General features: G+C 43.1%; 2 long non-coding RNA genes and 1 pseudogene across 2 annotated transcripts; all 3 read right to left on the bottom strand.

Annotated features, from left to right (window-relative positions):
- Nucleotides 1–3,987: 3,987 nt before the first annotated feature.
- On the bottom strand, nucleotides 3,988–5,364 carry LOC128510877 (uncharacterized). The gene is made up of 3 exons (XR_008356139.1): nucleotides 5,238–5,364; nucleotides 4,428–4,539; nucleotides 3,988–4,311 (listed from the first exon to the last, which is right to left on the bottom strand). It is a non-coding gene; the product is annotated as an uncharacterized LOC128510877 (long non-coding RNA).
- A 562-nt stretch (nucleotides 5,365–5,926) lies between these two features.
- On the bottom strand, nucleotides 5,927–7,725 carry LOC128510349 (uncharacterized; annotated as a pseudogene).
- Nucleotides 7,726–9,032: 1,307 nt separating this feature from the next.
- LOC128510878 (uncharacterized) lies at nucleotides 9,033–10,257 on the bottom strand. Its single transcript, XR_008356140.1, has 3 exons — nucleotides 10,180–10,257; nucleotides 9,980–10,105; nucleotides 9,033–9,080 (listed from the first exon to the last, which is right to left on the bottom strand). It is a non-coding gene; the product is annotated as an uncharacterized LOC128510878 (long non-coding RNA).
- Between the last annotated feature and the right edge of the window lie 6,811 nt (nucleotides 10,258–17,068).

The raw sequence follows: 17,068 nt of genomic DNA, 5'->3' as shown, positions 1-17,068 counted from the left end.
GAACGGTTGGTTGGCATCTGGGTGAAGCAGAATAGGGGCGGTGGTGAAACGGTGGCAGAGTTCTTTGAATGCAGAAATGGCGGCGGGAGTGAGGTGGAAAGGATGAGGTGAGGGCCTGGTCAGACTGGTCAGTGGTGCTGCAACTGTACTGTAGCCCCGGATAAAGCGACGGTAGAAGTTCGCAAACCCGAGGAACCGTTGAAGCTGTTTGAGAGTCTTGGGTAGGGGCCAATGACGAACAGCTTCGAGTTTCTGCGGGTCCATGGCCACACCCTGGGGCGAGATAACAAAACCCAGGAACGTGGTGGAGTGCTGGTGAAAAGCACATTTTTCCAACTTGCAGTACAGTTGGTGAGCGAGCAATCTCTTGAGAACAGCCCGGACGTGCTGGATGTGTTCTTCAGTGGTGTGCGAGTATATGAGAATGTCGTCCAAGTAGACGAACACCCATCGGCCTAGTATGTCTCTCAGGACGTCATTGATGAATTGTTGAAAGGCCGAGGGTGCGTTACAGAGTCCAAATGGGATGACCAGGCTCTCATAATGTCCGGTGGGAGTGATGAAGGCCGTCTTCCACTTATCACCCTCTCTGATGCGCACCAAGTTGTAGGCGCTCCGGAGGTCCAACTTCGTGAACACGGTGGCACCAGAGAGGGCGTCCAGGGCTGAGTTGGTAAGCGGCAATGGGTGACGGTTTTTAATGGTGATCTTGTTTAGCCCCCGATAGTCGACGCATAAGCGAAGCTCGCCCCCTTTCTTCTTCACGAAGAAGAACCCTGCGGCTGCCGGCGACAAAGATGGCCGGATAGTCCCATTGCGAAGGGCGCTGGCGACATACTCCTCCATAGCCTGCGTCTCAGTGGCCGACAGCGAGTAGAGATGGCCGCAGGGAGGGACGGAACCTGGCTGAAGCTCTATCGCCAGGTCATAAGGGCGATGGGGTGGCAGATGGTTGGCTCTTCTCTTGCAAAAGGCTCCAGGCAGGTCACGATAGGGGGGAGGTATGGCGTTGATGTCGACGTCGGGGGCCTCGGACTCCGTGGAACACGTCCCAGCCTGAGCCCGTAGGCAAAGTTCAGTGCAGGTCGGTCCCCACTGGAGGATACGATTCTGATTCCAGGAAATGAGGGGGTCGTGCTGCAGCAGCCACGGGTAGCCGAGGATGATGGGAGGAGATGAGATGGAGGTGAGGTGAAGTTGGAGCTGTTCCTGGTGTTGATCGATTATGAAGGTGATGAGTTTGGTCTGGTGAGTGATAGGGCTGGATGAGAGGGGCCGACCGTCCACCGAAGTGATGTGAACCGGCTGGGATAACGCCTCGATCTTCATCCCCAATTCTTTGGCATAAGTTGAGTCAATGAAGTTACCAGCGGCACCGGAATCGATGAACGCAGTACTTCGAACTCGTTTGTGGCCAAATTGGAGAGTTACCTGGACCGTGAGACGTGAGATGGTGGCGTTGGTCGTGGTGGAGAGGTCTCTCCTCGTACTCACCGGGGCTGGGCGTTTCCCGGATGAAATGGACAGATCGCCCGGTGATGTGCCGCTGACCCACAATAGGCACATAACCCCTCTCTGTACCGTCGTTCGCGTTCCGCCGCGGTCAGGGAGGCGCGTCCTAGTTGCATGGGTTCCCCGGCTCCGGTGTCAACCACGGCAGGAGGTGGAGATCCGACAGATCCAGTTGTTGGAGCGGTGAGAGCAGTAGGTGCTCGTGGTGCGGTGTAGGAGAAGGTGGGTGCAGGCGGCAGGACAATCCTCCCTGCCGCAGATGGTAGAGCTTGGTGTCGGTCTCCACCTCGGAGTTGGCGGGTGAACTCATTATATGAGTGCGCGGTGTCTGTATCCGCCCGGAGAACTGCCGTGGCCCACTCAGCTGCCTGCCCGGATAGCAACGAGACCAGAAGCGCGATGCGTAGCCGATCGGTGGAGTACCTGGTGGCATTAAACTCAAACACCAGATCAAGCGCTGTTAAAAACACATTACACTTCCCGTCCGTGCCATCCCATTTATCCGGAAGTGCCAAAAATACATCGGAAGGAGGGGGGGTGGGTTGATGCGGCGCTGCAGCCGGCGCGACGGGAGGCCCGCTAGCCGCGCGATCCACAGCCGCCCGGAGATCCGCGTTCTCTTTCCGGAGCTCGGCGACCTCGCGACGCAAGGCCGCGACGTCTTGGAGGCCCAGGCGCAGATTAGCGATCTCCCCGGTTAGCTTGTTGATCAGCTCGGCGTGCTGATCTACCACGTCGCAGAGGCGCGAATGATCCGCTGGGTTCACCGCGGATGACTCAGTCATTCTGTCAAGAACTAACCTGAGGTGACCAGAAGACTTAGCTTTAGCGGTTAGCCCTTTGTAGCGTGAATGGTAAACCCAAACGCGGAAGAACACGAGTAGGAAGGATAATCACATTCTTTAATCTAAGGACTCTCACGAATGGGGAGCAAGGGAAAGACACAATCTAACCCGCGTCCTATAAATGCACACTCAATCAGAAAGCAAGACCAATAAAGTGAGTACTCACGATTCGACGAACGATTCCGACGAGACATGGGCCAAAACTCAATGACTGAGCAAGATGCTATGGTTTGTTTACTCCTTTTATACTTCCTGGTTCGCGACCGCTTCACTTCCGGGTCCTAGTGCCGGTCGCGTTTCGAGTGTGCATGACAAATAAATCTTAAATTTAGATAAAATCTCAAAAAAATAAAAGTCTTTAATGAACAGTAAACACAAAAGTATAAGTAAAAACTCAATAAACAAAAGAAACCATCAAACTCAAACAATACTTAATAACTTTGTGCTAACAGGGGCTCTCTGGCAGAAGGAAGAACACACGTCCTGTGGCGTAGCACAGGCAGAAGGAGGACGAACACGTAACGGGACACACAAACTATGCGTGGAGCCGAAACTGGACACTAGGGGAGACACGTAGAGACTAGGGGAGACAGGAGAGAGATGGGACTAGGGCTAAAGACATGGCAGTCAGCTAGGCATGGCTTTTAGCTAAACATGGTTAAGATTGCTCTTAACCATGGCAGTCAGCTACACATACACCTAGCTAAACATGTCTTCAGCCCCAACATGCACTAAGGTACACTTACCTGATAGCTCAACACGGTTAAGATTGCTCTTAACCATGGCAGTCAGCTACACATACACCTAGCTAAACATGTCTTCAGCCCCAACATGCACTAAGGTACACTTACCTGATAGCTCAACACACACTAGGGAATTAGGGCACAGAAACACAGACAGAGGATACCCAGTGGCTAGCCTAGGGGACCCTCAAAGGCTGGGTTCACTGGGACACTAGGGAGGCAGGACACACAGAATAGCTAGAGACACAAAGGGGCTATGGCTAGAAGCATGCTAGTTAGCTCAACCCAGATTTTAGCTACACACACTTCTAGCCAAACACACACCTAGCTACTTACCTGGCTCTAGCTAAACACACAAGAAACAGGAGGACAAAAACCACCGTACTTACATACACTGAAGACAGGGCTGAATCAGCTCCACTAACACAGAACATACACAGAAACATTGCCAATATGAGAGCCCAAGTCAACACAACTTAAATCAAAATATAAACTGAAAAAAGAACAAAACAAAACAAAATGCCCACACAAATGACAGTGGTTAAACCAAAAATGCTTGACCCAGTTTCCCAGACTAAACAGCTATTTATAGATAGATTAATGGCTACCTCGGCTCAGGTGTGCACTCGCATCACCTGACCGAGGTGCCTGCTGGGAAACTGAGTCAGCCAACAAAAACTACAACTAAAAAACAGCGACCTCTGGTGGTGGTCCCTTACAAATATATTAAAATAAATAAATATATTTCAAAAACACAACACTTCTTTTTACACAAAATTTAATGGTATAACTATATTAAAATAAATAAATATATTTTAAGAACACAACACTAATTTTTCACACAAAATATTAAAGAAATTTTACAAAACAAAAATCAATAATTACATTACAGTACCCCACTAGTACATTCACAAGTGAGGGTTGTGTAAACAAGACACACAGATGTCTCTTTTGTCTCGTATTTCCTGCAAGAAAATGTCCATGTCCTCGACTCTCTGAAAAGTAAAAAGAAAGGGAGCCCAAATTTCTTCTTCATCCCTTTCACCTTCATAAAACATGTTTTTTAGGAACAAGTCTTACATTGTGATAGCCAACAATGCATCTTCCTCCTTCATCTTCATCTTTGGCAGTTCAATCTTCCCAGCAAATTGGTGTTGGTTCTCCTCCACCCACTTACAGGCCAGCAAAATGTTTTTCATCGCCGCTGAGTCCTGTGTGCAATAATAATAATGCAATTAGTGAAGTTCTGCTTATAAACATCTACATAAAACAGAAAAGGTAAATGCATAAACGATTCAAGCAACACATAAACATTGTGACTACATACATAGATTCCTGTGGTTGGGGTGATCTCCATGCTATCTGACTCAGCTGGAGTGACTTCCATCATGTTATCTGGATTTGGTAGTTGTTCCTGGGTGACTAGTTGTTGGACTTGACTGTGGCAAGTGACAAACATTAGGCATGGTTTTAGGCATGCATTGTTTATATACTGTCTGCACACTGGAAATCCACAGTATGGATGTTTAAATCAAAAGTATGATTATCAGTACCATACCTTGTCAGAGGAAATGTCTGACTTAACTGATAGCACCACAACTTTCTGATTATAGGCATGTCAGACTGATAAAAGATAGCAATTGGAAGGCTTAGTCTTTTTTTTAATGTTCTCACCGTCCTTTTTGCTTCATAAATAACCATAAATTGATGCAAACTCACCGTAGCAAAATCAAATAGCTTTGAGAGCATAACATGGAGTGCATACTAAAAAACAAAAACAAAACTTTATTAACAAATGTGGAGTTTAGCACACAAACACAACTGCATAGCAATTATAAGACCACTTACCATCAACATGAATACCCCACAATCAATTCCTCCAAGCTGAAGAGGGGCATCCTGTAAATTTTAGACAATTTACAATTAGACCATATTCAATAAATACATTATATAGCTGTCATGTCCGGTAAATGTTTTTGTTTTGTTTTGTCTTTGTTTATAGTTTTGTTTAAAAAAGTGCACTTTGAACTCAGTTCACCCATAGCAGGTTATTTGTGACATCTGTGCACTGCATTCTTTTTTAACACTCAACTACAGATATGAAAAGTTCATAAGCAAAGAAGTTAAAAAGCTGTACCTCAAAATCTGCCAGTACAGACATGTTCCAGTGGCCAGGTGAAATGTGACTTGCCAGCTTTCTAAAGGAATTACAGGCAGTCACATGTAAACAAAGATGTATTTGACCATATTGCAATAAAAATGTTGGAGCTTCATGTTAGAGCCAGGGGTTTGTGTTTTACCATGATTAAATTATATTTAGATAATACTGAAAACCATAACTGGCTGAAACATAAAAATATGAGCTTAAACAGATCCACCATACATTTTATAATGCGCTACACATTTCAGTTCATGAAGTCGAATGAAAGTACTATTCCATCACTCTCCAAACCTGTAAAAAAAAAACACAATTTTATAGCCAGTTCATTTTAAATGTGGAAAAGACTATTACATAATAAAAGCTGGTTTGTATAAGAACACAGACATTCATTTGTTTTAGTATGAACTCCAAACACATGCATGTTATTAGTTTGAACACAGAACAGTAGAACTTGAAATGTGCTATTCTCTGGTAAAAATCTGAAAATCTGAATGTAACCTTCCATGTCCAAAGTCTCCAGGGTTCATGAAGTCAAAAAATAAAATCTTCCTTGACTTTGGCTTAAGGATATGTAAAAGAAAATGACATTAGAAACCACAAGGTGCTACTTGGACACATCATCAGTGATGAACCTGAGGTCATAGGATGTTTCGGGTCTTTGATCATCAAACACCCTCGCTCGGGCGACCCAGCCGGAGGTGATCAGTCCCCAACTTGTGTCCAAGTGGCCCACTACTCCACGGATCCCCCCTCCGGATCCATAACCATCTTGAGGCCTTCTCAGCAGCCTCTATGATGGTATTGATGGCTCTTCTGCATAGCTGCCCTTTTATTCCAAGGAGTTTAAGCATGCGGGGTAATGACTGACCAGCGAAGCCCCGGCACCCAACCTCCACTGGCTCGCAGCGAGCTTTCCAGCCTTTGTTACGGCATTCCACCACTATCTCAGCGTATTTGGCCTTCTTACGCTCATGGGCCTCCTCTAATCTGTCTTCCCAAGGGATAGTAAGCTCAACCAAGACCACTTGCTTTGATGCGTCAGATGTTAACACCATGTCTGGGCGCAATGAAGTGGTCAAGATGTATTCTGGGAACTTGAGTTGTCTCCCCAGGTCGGCTTGGAGTTTCCAGTCTTGAGCGGTGTTGAGAAGCCCTCCAGGTGGACTTGGCCATTGTTGTAACTTCTGCCCAGCTCTGACGAAGGTGATGGACTGCTTGGAGGTGTGTTGGTATTTGCAATTGGTGATTGCCGTGCTGACTATGTCTGCCAGAGCCCTAAGTACCTGGTCGTGACACCAGCGGTACCGCCCTTCCCCCAAGGCCTTCGGACAGCAGCTGAGGATGTGCTCCAGTGTGCCCCTCTTTTTGCATAACTGGCATGCAGCGGTGTCAGATAAGCCCCAACGCAGTAAATTGGTTGGACTTGGAAGAACATCGTACACGGATTGTATCAGGAACTTGATGTGCTGGGGTTCGCATCTCCAGAGCTCTGACCAGGTGATTTTACGCTGTTCGGCGTGCTCCCACCTTGTCCAGGCGCCTTGCTGGTACATGGCCACCATCTTGATCCTGCGAACTTCTTCCACCTCTGCTCTTACCTCGTCCTGCACCATTTGGCGTTTCTCCCTTCCTCTCGCCTTATCGTAGCGGGGTTTGGGAAAGCTGCCTAGTCCTGCTCGCCCACTGCAGTGTTACCAACCAGGACGTTATGCTGCAACCGTGCCTCAGCTCTGCTGACGGCTTCCTGTGCCTTCCACTTTCTTCCGGTTTTCACCAGGATTTCTGCGGAAGCAACCTTTGTGTCTGAGGAGTCCCGGTACATCATCAACTCCCTGGCGCGTGTGACCTTGAACTTTTCTGACAGGCCGCTGATGGGAAGCTGCAGAATGGTGGAATGGCCATACAGGGCAATGCTGCTAAGAGATCGAGGGAGCCCAAGCCACCTCCGGAGGAACTTGCTGATGGTGCGTTCCAGCGTCTCCAGAATGGACATGGGCACCTCGTAGACAAGTAGGGGCCAAAGAATCCTTGGCAGAACTCCATATTGATAGATCCAGGTTTTAAATTTTCCTGGTAGCCCCGACTTGTCTATTGCTGCAAGCCATATTGTCAAATCAGCCCTGATTTGCTGTAGTGCGTCTGTATCTCTTAGGGAGCTATTGAAAACCTTGCCCAGGCTCTTGACAGGTTTTTCCATCACCGATGGAATTGGTGTCCCTCCTATGGTAAAGCGGAACCGATCAACCACTCTGCCTTTCTTCAGGACCAGAGACCTGCATTTGACAGGCTTGAAGCTCATCCTCGCCCAAGAGATGAGTCTTTCTAGCCCCTGGAGTAGCCATCTACAGCCTGGAACAGAGTTTGTAGTCACTGTGAGGTCATCCATGAAGGCTTTTATAGGGGGTTGATGAGTGCCAGATTTTGATTTTGACTTTACTGTTGTAAAAAAATAACTTCCTTCCATTAATGTAACTTAACATCTTGTTTTAAACAAAGTATGATGATGTGCTGCAAACCTGACCTCAAAATTACTTTCAAAGTTTGGATAATAGGCTACCAACAAACATACACTCTACAACATGAAATGTCTGGTTTGTTTCTCATAATGCACACTTGTGTAATTATGACCATGTAACAACCAAAAAGTACAAAATTACATTATGCATAGCAGGCTAACATATGGAAAAATGTAACTTAACACATATAATCCAGTGCCCTGACTCTAGTGAGGGAAGTAAAATAAAGTCCTTGGTTGCAGCATTATCCTGTGAGAATCATGGTAAACCACAGTTGTGATGATTAATATCCTATATATGATTATTGATTTCTTGCACTAACTATTCATATTGCAAAATAAGCAAATCATTAAACTGTGTGCCACAAATTTTAAAGGATACTAACAGGTAAAGTTGGCCGAGAATCATTGTTATATGGGGGCAACCATGTGACCACCACATAACTGTTGACAGCAAACACATCTTTGCCCTAAACATTGACGTTAAACATTTTTCATATCCCCTGAAATACTAAACAGAACAAAAGCCATCAAACTGACATGTGAAGCTGCAAGTGCAGCTATGAGCTGAAAGCTCTGATGAGCAATCTGATAAAAAGAATGGATGAATATTAGTAAAGTTGCATTCATATCAACCCTGTCAACAGCAAAATAATGCCTATGAATGGACATTTACCGTTGTCTCTAACTCATTAAGGCCAAAGACCAAAAGTCACTTCTGTATAATGTTTGGGCTGGGCTTAGCTGAAGTAAATCCTCACTTGGATCTTTGGCTCTATCCAAGACATAAGCCATCTGATAAAATGAAATAAACATTGTTATGTAATTCGAACAGTAATCCAGATAAAAAATACTCAAGACAACCATTGCAATATGAATAAATTACCAAATTCTGTTGTGCTGGGAGATACTCAACATCCCATATCCTCGTGTCTGCTTGTTCATCTGTCTGGCTTGTTGTTACACTTTGAACTAGGTGAGGTGGTCTAGGGCAGTCTTAAGAGAAAATCCATATTTGTAAGTGAATTTTTATGGTCTTAGTAAAGCTTGTTTATACAGTAGCAGAAGAAGGTTAGAAAAGTGTACAATCACAAGTGTAACATTTTTTTTTTATTTATTTAAACTCCTAATGTGAAAACAGGAGCAGAAGAAAACATGAAGCATCATAAAATATTCCAAAAGATAAAAAATATCCATACTGTTAAATTTAGATATATTATTGGTTTTTTACTTAGACCTAGTTTTCTGTCACTCACCTGATTTTACTCTTTCTTCTGCTTCTTCTGGTATCTGTGCAGCTGTGGCTGTAGTAAACAAAGATAACAAAACCGCAACAGTACCGATTAGAAGATAATACAGATGACCACTCAATGTTAATCAACTGACAAAATAAATAGCTTCCTTTATTTATCCATTACTATCTGACAGTTGTGATCCAACTGCAGTTGAACATCTTTGCCCACTACTTTCTGGATGCTGGTTTTAGTTTTAATATCGCATTTTGTGTTGTAGTGGTGTAGTATGTTCCGTATCATGAAGATGTGCTGAGAGGGTGTGAGGGTATTCAAAAAATAATTGTTTTTCCTCATGTCTGCAAATAATTGTTCTGCACACTGGCTGTTAACCCAGCCAGCCAGTTCTGGGACAAGTCCAATCCTCCGAAGGGCATCTCTAGTATCCTTTGTATTCCTCTTATGGAAAATATCATACAGAGTGTAGTGGTCAGATGACCCGGTGATTGGGTGGCAGTTAACGTCTGTACCTGTTTTCTTTGTTTTGAGCCAAGGTAAATTGACTTTTAGCTTTCCCTCACCAGCCAGCTGCACATTCTCTGTGGTTGCTTCGGCCAGCCGCCCCTCATGTGGACTAAATGGCAATTTTTCAGGCTCCCTCAATTTAGTATGTGTTGCCAGTCCTCTTGCAAAATCATATATGGCTATGTTTGGAAAGTGCTTCCAGCTAAGCAAAATGTCAGCATAGTCTCTGGGACTCTCTGCTCTTAAATTAAATTTAATGGAGTACACCACTGCACAGGGGCACATAACAACTGCCCAACCACCTATGAAAAATGCATAATTGCGTTTTCACATTACATTCTCCTGGCAGAAAAAAACAACAACTATTTAACACTGTGGAGTAAACAGATGCAACTACAGATCTAATTGAACAGTGAAAGTTGCAGCTTACCAGAAGCTCCCCATACCTTCTCGAAGATCTTGTCATAAGATGACCTGTTCTTCATTTCATCCCGCAGTCTTAGGATAAGGTCCATTTTTGAGCCTTTTGAGTCCAGGCCACATTGCTTACACAGTTTTCTAATCATGTCCACCTATTATTTTAACAAAAAAAAATTTAGCTTAATGCAAACACAATGAATTAATAATCAGTGTGACAAGTCATTACCTTGAGATTAATTAGTGCATCTTGGAGCCTCTCCTCTGTCATTTGTAGATCTGCCATTTCTGTAGCCTGTCTTGGTGCATGGAACTTTTCATGTTCTGTGTTAAAAACTATGTCATCCCTTCTAGTTTTTGGTCCAATCCAAGGAGCCCAGTTGTTATAATATGGAACAACCACAAAAGGGTTCTTTCGGCCACCTTGAAAATAAAAAATATATATAAATAAAAAAAACAAGCAGCTCAAATTTACTTCAATTAAGAATCCTGCTATAGTTCACAATTGTGATTAAACAATAATATTAACATGCAAAGTCTATATCACAATACTATCACTATATTCTAGGGGTGGAACAGACAAGCCCTATATTTTAAGTGAACAGACACAAGTAAGTAAGTGGCTTACTTACAGGGGAGTAAGCCACAGCAAATGATTTCAGACATCACAGAGTCCCAAAATAGCTTGATATCGACAGTGCCATCAAAGTGTGCTGGTGGAGCCTCCATGTCACTTACTGCAGATTTAAGCAAGGTATTAAAAACTATTGTCATTTTTCTTTTATTCATCAAAAACTGTTTGTTCTGTTACTTACCAGGCATATTGAATACACCCTTTCTGTGAAGGTCCATGACCACCACTGGTGAATAGTATCCACACTTGTAACAGGAATACAAGTAGTTGTGTGAGGTCATGGCTCCAAAGTGCATGTAGGCATGGAGTGCATGTGCATGTAGGCATGGAGTATTGTGTCTTTTTTAGGGAAGGTCTTATTTTCTGTTTGCTGAAGGACTTCAATTGCGCAGCTTACAGAATGGTGAGAAAGTATAAAACATAGTAAGGCACACATTAAAAAAATAAGAACAGTAAAACAGTAAAACAGTAAACCCTACAGCGGATAGTTAGGACAGCGGAGAAGATCATCAGGGTCTCTCTCACCTCTATTGAAGACATCTACACCACACGCTGCATCCGCAAAGCCACCAGCATTGTGGCTGATCGGACACACCCCTCTCACACACACACTTCACACTCCTGCCATCTGGAAAAAGGTACCGAAGCATTCGGGCACACACATCCAGACTGTGCAACAGCTTTTTTCCACAAGCCATCCGTCTTCTCAACAAAAAGGGACTGAACTGATAAACACACACACACACACAAACATTATCACACAGCTTAACTCAACTACCTCAAAATATTGGGACTGGACTGACTAATCAACACAAGTGCAGACACACTGACCTACACCACCAAATTATCGTACACACCAACCTGTAAATGCTTCACTGTTTATCTCTTTTGCACAATGATCATTACTGGACTACTTTTTGCACTAATTCCTCAATTCTTGCCGCTGGTTTAAGGAATGTTTATGTTTACCCACTACCTCAACACCATATTTTATGTTCTGTTATGTCGTGGTTGCGCACTGTCACTTTGTTGTTGCTCTTGTTTGCACATTTGCACGTGCACTTTATGTTGTCTATAAAAATGTTATGTTGTCTATAAAAATGTTATACTTAGCTAGTTAGTTTTTGTTAATTTATGTTGTAATTTATGTTAGGTCTCTCTGTCCTGTCTCTGCTAGCAAGCTAACTAGGCCTCTTGGTTAGCTAGTTTAGTGTCTATATTAATTTATGTTGTAAGTTTATGTTGCATGTAGCACCTTGGTCCTGGAGGAACGTTGTTTCGTTTCACTGTGTACTAACTGTATATGGTTGTAATGACAATAAAGCCTACTTGAACTTGAACTTGAACTGTGTTCTTACCTGAAGTGATTCGCGTAGTACAATATACAGATGAAGGGAGATGAGAATATGGTCGTTGAAATTGTAAATTCCATCATTCCATTCTTGATGTCTGTACATCAGCCCACAGTCAGGACATGCCTTGCAGTATGTAGAAAAGCCTAAAAAATGAAAGGAAAAAAAAATTACAATATTGTTATTGATTGCTTTCAATCATCAGTCAATCATATCTTAAATTGGTATTGCTAAGATGATACGGATTATATATTTTGACATGTCTCACCATTTACAACACCAGTATAAGTGATAAGTTTGGCATCTGCTGTTATGAGCAGTGGTTCAGTAAGTTCCCCTGCACAGTCCATGCATGATGTTTCTTTTGGTATCAACTGCCTTGGAAAATCCTGCAAAGATTTGGAACCAGTAACCAAATGCTGGGGTAGTTGGGCAGGAAGAGCTATTTTTTCCATTAAATAGTGAACCATCCTTCGAAGGCCTGCATCATCAGAAGGATATGCGTGTCCTTCATCTTCACCTGGCTTTGCCTTGGATGCACAATCTGTCTCTTGATTATTCACAGCTAGATCTGGCCTGATGTCACTTACTGCAGTCATGAACAGATGTCGGTCAGTACTAAAAAGATGCCATTTTGTGATTGATTTATGAAGACATGACTGTCTTGCTTTGGCACAGGGACAGTGCCAGAACTTCTTTTTTTAATTATATGCTGCTATTACCCTATCCAATCTGCTGTTGTATGACACTTTTGGCTCATATGCTGAAATGAACTTTTTGGACCTCCAACAGTCACCTCAACAGAAACTGGAACACCTGCATCAGTAGCTGCCTTTCACTGGTTTAAGCAGCTCTGTTTCCTTGCATCCCCAAAAAACCTACAAGCAACCATTTCTGTCAGTACCTCCTCATCTAAAATGATGGGTGTTGTGTCTAAGTGGGGACAGAAAAGCAATGACTTAAGATGAATGCACATAAGGAACAATTCCACTCCTCACTGCAAATTCAGCATTTGTGTTGCATTCATCCAGTTCACAGGTTATTTTTTGGCTTGCACCCCATGTCTTTTTTTGAACCTGTATAGGGTAACATGGCTTAAAAATGACTTATCAACAGCAAAGATGCCATTTTTGGCATCAATGCATTGGCATGATAGATGCCGCTTTGCTGTAATAACGTCTACCCTTTGCCCATGTCTTTGGTTGATATGAACCAGCAAGTTCCTTTGATTTATTTTAATGCCACAGTGTGTGCAAGTCACCATGACTTGCTGCCGGACGCGTACTCTTTTTGCTGACGATGCTGGAGGTGGTCCTGGTGCTGCTGATGGAGGTGGTGCCACTGATGCTGGGAATGGAGGTGCTGCCGCTGATGCTGGGGATGGAGGTGCTGCCGCTGATGCTGGGGATGGAAGTGCTGCTGATGCTGGGGATGGAGGTGCTGCTGCTGGGGATGGTGATGGTGCCACTGATGCTGGGGATGGAGGTGCTGCCGCTGATGCTGGGGATGGAGGTGCTGCCGCTGATGCTGGGGATGGAGGTGCTGCCGCTGATGCTGGGGATGGAAGTGCTGCTGATGCTGGGGATGGAGGTGCTGCTGCTGGGGATGGTGATGGTGCCACTGATGCTGGGGATGGAGGTGCTGCCGCTGATGCTGGAGATGGAGGTGCTGCTGATGCTGGGGATGGAGGTGCTGCCGCTGATGCTGGAGATGGAGGTGCTGCTAATGCTGGAGATGGTGGTGGTGCTGCTGATGCTAGGAATGGTGGTTGTCCAGATGCAATATTTTTACACATTTTAAAACGTCACGTCTAATTACTGTTGATGTACAGTAACAGCAGTGAAAATGTGGTGATTTAGACCACACTTAATGATGACAAAATCTAAAACATAGAAAGAATAAAATTAGCATTTTATTGTGGGCAGTATAAGGTACACCTGTGCACTACTCATGATGTCAGATCAGCATCTTGATGTGGCACACCTGTGAGGTGGGATGGATTATCTCAGCAAAGCAGAAGTGCTCACTATCACACATTTAGACTGATTTGTGAACAATGTTTGAGAGAAATGGTAATATTGTGTATATATTCTGGAATGAATTTTAGATCTTTAAGTCCATCTCATGAAAAAACGGAGCAGAAACAAAGGTGTTGCGTTTATATTTTTGTTGGGTGTTTATAAAAACTACACATGCTAAAATGTAGCATGGGAGATGGGAGAATGCTAGCATTAGTTACGCGAAAAAAAAAACTGATTAACGTTTCTGTTCAAGGGTGTGAAAACATAGCAATCATAGTCATGTCGAGACAGTGATAAATGTAAGATTTACATTTTATATACATTTCAATTACAGTGTATCTTTAAAGTACAGTGTTCTTACCGTGCGATACAGGTACATCTAGTTTGAACGGACTCTAACTGTGCGGCGATCTACCTGGCCCAATGATGTCTCAAGCCCCGCCCACTAGATCTAGCGAGGGGGAGCTGGAGCTCCAGCTCCTCCCATTTGGCTTTGCAGCGAGCACCACTTGTGATAAATGGTTAATGCTGAGTTAATTAAGTGATGTTCGTGAAAGGTAAAAGTTGTGTACACTCAGATAATTTAATATAAATATACAAAATATTAAAGTAAACATATTTATCTAAATATAATTTTTAATAATAGCATATATACTGTATATATTAACATTTTGAAAGGTGGGGGTATGAATCTTCACATGATCTGTGGCATTGTAAGAGCAAAGTTATGCAGTGGTCCAACTCTCAAATAATTTTTATACAAGATCTTGGAGAGAAATTAATGCGACTCTGAAAGGAAATAAATGTTGTAACATTGTATAAACTTATCAAAATGATGCCACATCTGTAATCAAAGCAAAAGACTATCTAATGACATACTCGAGTGTGCAAGGATTTTGCAGCATATTATTTTTACCAGACAGGCTGGTTAAGTTTTTCAGAAACTGCTAAATTAGAAACTGAAATTTTCACACACAACAAATTCGAACAGTTTAGTCTGTCCCCATAATAGCCTCAAATTCCTGTTCTTGGCTGACATGAGTGAAACCTAATGCATCTTAAGGGTGGTACATGCTGAGATACTTGCTGCTCACCACTGTTATCTATTATTTAAGTTTCATTATTCTGCCTGACAGCTCAAACCAATCTTCCTGGTTTTCCTTCTCTCATTAACTGCCTTGTTTTTTCCCACCATTCTGCATAAAGTCTAGGAAAGACCACTGAATGAAAAGCGCCTAATCCGGAAGTATTTGGAAATAATAAACTCCCACTTAATTTTAAGTTTGTCAGATGTATACAGGTAAAAACTGACCCAGGTTACAAAAAAACATAAATGTCCACAAACAACCATGTAACTCAAGTCAATGAACATACCTGGGAAACCATGGCAAATTACAGCTAGTTGTGAGAACTGCTGGTTACTTGCTGCCTTTTATATGTAAATGGTTGGCTGTTGTAAGTGAAAGGTGTTAGAGGGTGTGATTCTAAACAGGGGGAAAGCTGGCTGTAAGCAAATGATTGCAGGTCAAAATGCTTTAGCTCGGGACCTCACCAACAAACTGGAAGCCATTTGCACCGGTCAGCAACAGACTCTACAGCATCTTAAGGAGCTCGAAAGAAAATTGGATATGATACAACAGAGGACAGTATTTGTACTGCCAAATACACAGGATGAACTGCCAAATACAATAAAGGCTGAAAAGAGCACATAATGTGACCATTGCGGTAAGTTTGCTTTAATTGTGTTTCTTATAAGGTTAGGGCTACTACTCTTTTATCTAATGTGTATTGCTCCTCTCATTGTTTGTTTGGCATAAACAGTCACAAAATCAATATATGCTTGTATTTTTTTTTCTAGCATTCATGTAAAACCTTTTATAAGTTATTTTGCAGAACAATGGAAGTTGGTGGAAACTTTTTTACGGGATCAGTACAACGTCTGCATAGTTCAAAAAGCAATTTGCACAGATATGATCCACAAACTGGGTAAGTTTTATATAAATATTTAGAAAGAATTTTTTATATTTTGTATTAAATGGGTATTATGAATGTAACATTACCATGGCTGGGTTTCTCCTCATAACAGGGCAAAACAAATGGAGACCTCATACCTCCTAAAGATCAATTAAATTTTTTCAATTCAATTTTATTTGTATAGCGCTTTTAACAATTGTCATTGTTGCAAAGCAGCTTTACAAAATCAAAAGAATTATTTAAGTTTGTATGGAATGTGAATGTGTATAAATCAAAATGGTCAGATAGTCCCTGGTGAGCAAGCCGTGGGCGACAGTGGCAAGGAAAAACTCCCTGAGATGGTAATAGAAGGAAACCTTGAGAAGAACCAGATTCAACAGGGAACCCATCCTCATTTGGGTGAAACAGAAAGCAAATATTGTTCTGCATTCATAATGTGATGTTAATATGGAGTCCAGGTAGACTGGAGACTCAGGTAGACTTGTAGGAAATTCCAGTTCTGAACTATCGAGCAACTGCAGCCAAGTCAAGTCCTCAGAGAAACAGCTGTCAACACAGTCGAGGCCAGAACCGTCTTCATGGTAAAGTGAAACCGTCCCCAGACACCAGACGCATCCCATAGAGACACACGAGGCATCCATGTGACGAGATCTCCAACCAGAAGCGGGGCATCAGGATGGGTAAGACAGGTCTGGAGAGCAAAGGGAGTCTGGATCACTGGCAGCTCAGGAATGACGTGTATAGCTTGACAGAGAGAGGGGGAGAGAAAACAGGAGAGGGGAGAGCAGAGGATAAATAACTGTTGGGTATGGTCACAGTCACATAATGTATATTTAGTGTAGAGTGCAAGCAGAGACTCGGGCAGGACTAACTATAACCAGCATCCTTTGATTAAAGTAGGCGTGGCGGATCGTAAGACATGAGCAGTTCACCCAGATGCTGCGGCGTGAGACCATTTAATGCTTTATGTCAAGTGTAGTATTTTAAAATCAATGCGAAATTTCACAGAGAGCCAATGAAGTGAAGATAAGATAGGTGTGATGTGCTTGTATCTTCTGGTTCTAGTGAGGGCTCTTCTGGGTCTTCTGGATTCTCAAGGTTTAAGACGAAATCTGCAAATTCACAAAAAAATTTAGA

The sequence above is a fragment of the Clarias gariepinus genome, chromosome 22, assembly GCF_024256425.1.
Source record: "Clarias gariepinus isolate MV-2021 ecotype Netherlands chromosome 22, CGAR_prim_01v2, whole genome shotgun sequence".
Classification (NCBI taxonomy): domain Eukaryota; kingdom Metazoa; phylum Chordata; class Actinopteri; order Siluriformes; family Clariidae; genus Clarias; species Clarias gariepinus.
The sequence above is the reverse complement of the archived record's forward strand: the minus strand, read 5'-3'. Positions and strand labels throughout refer to the sequence as shown.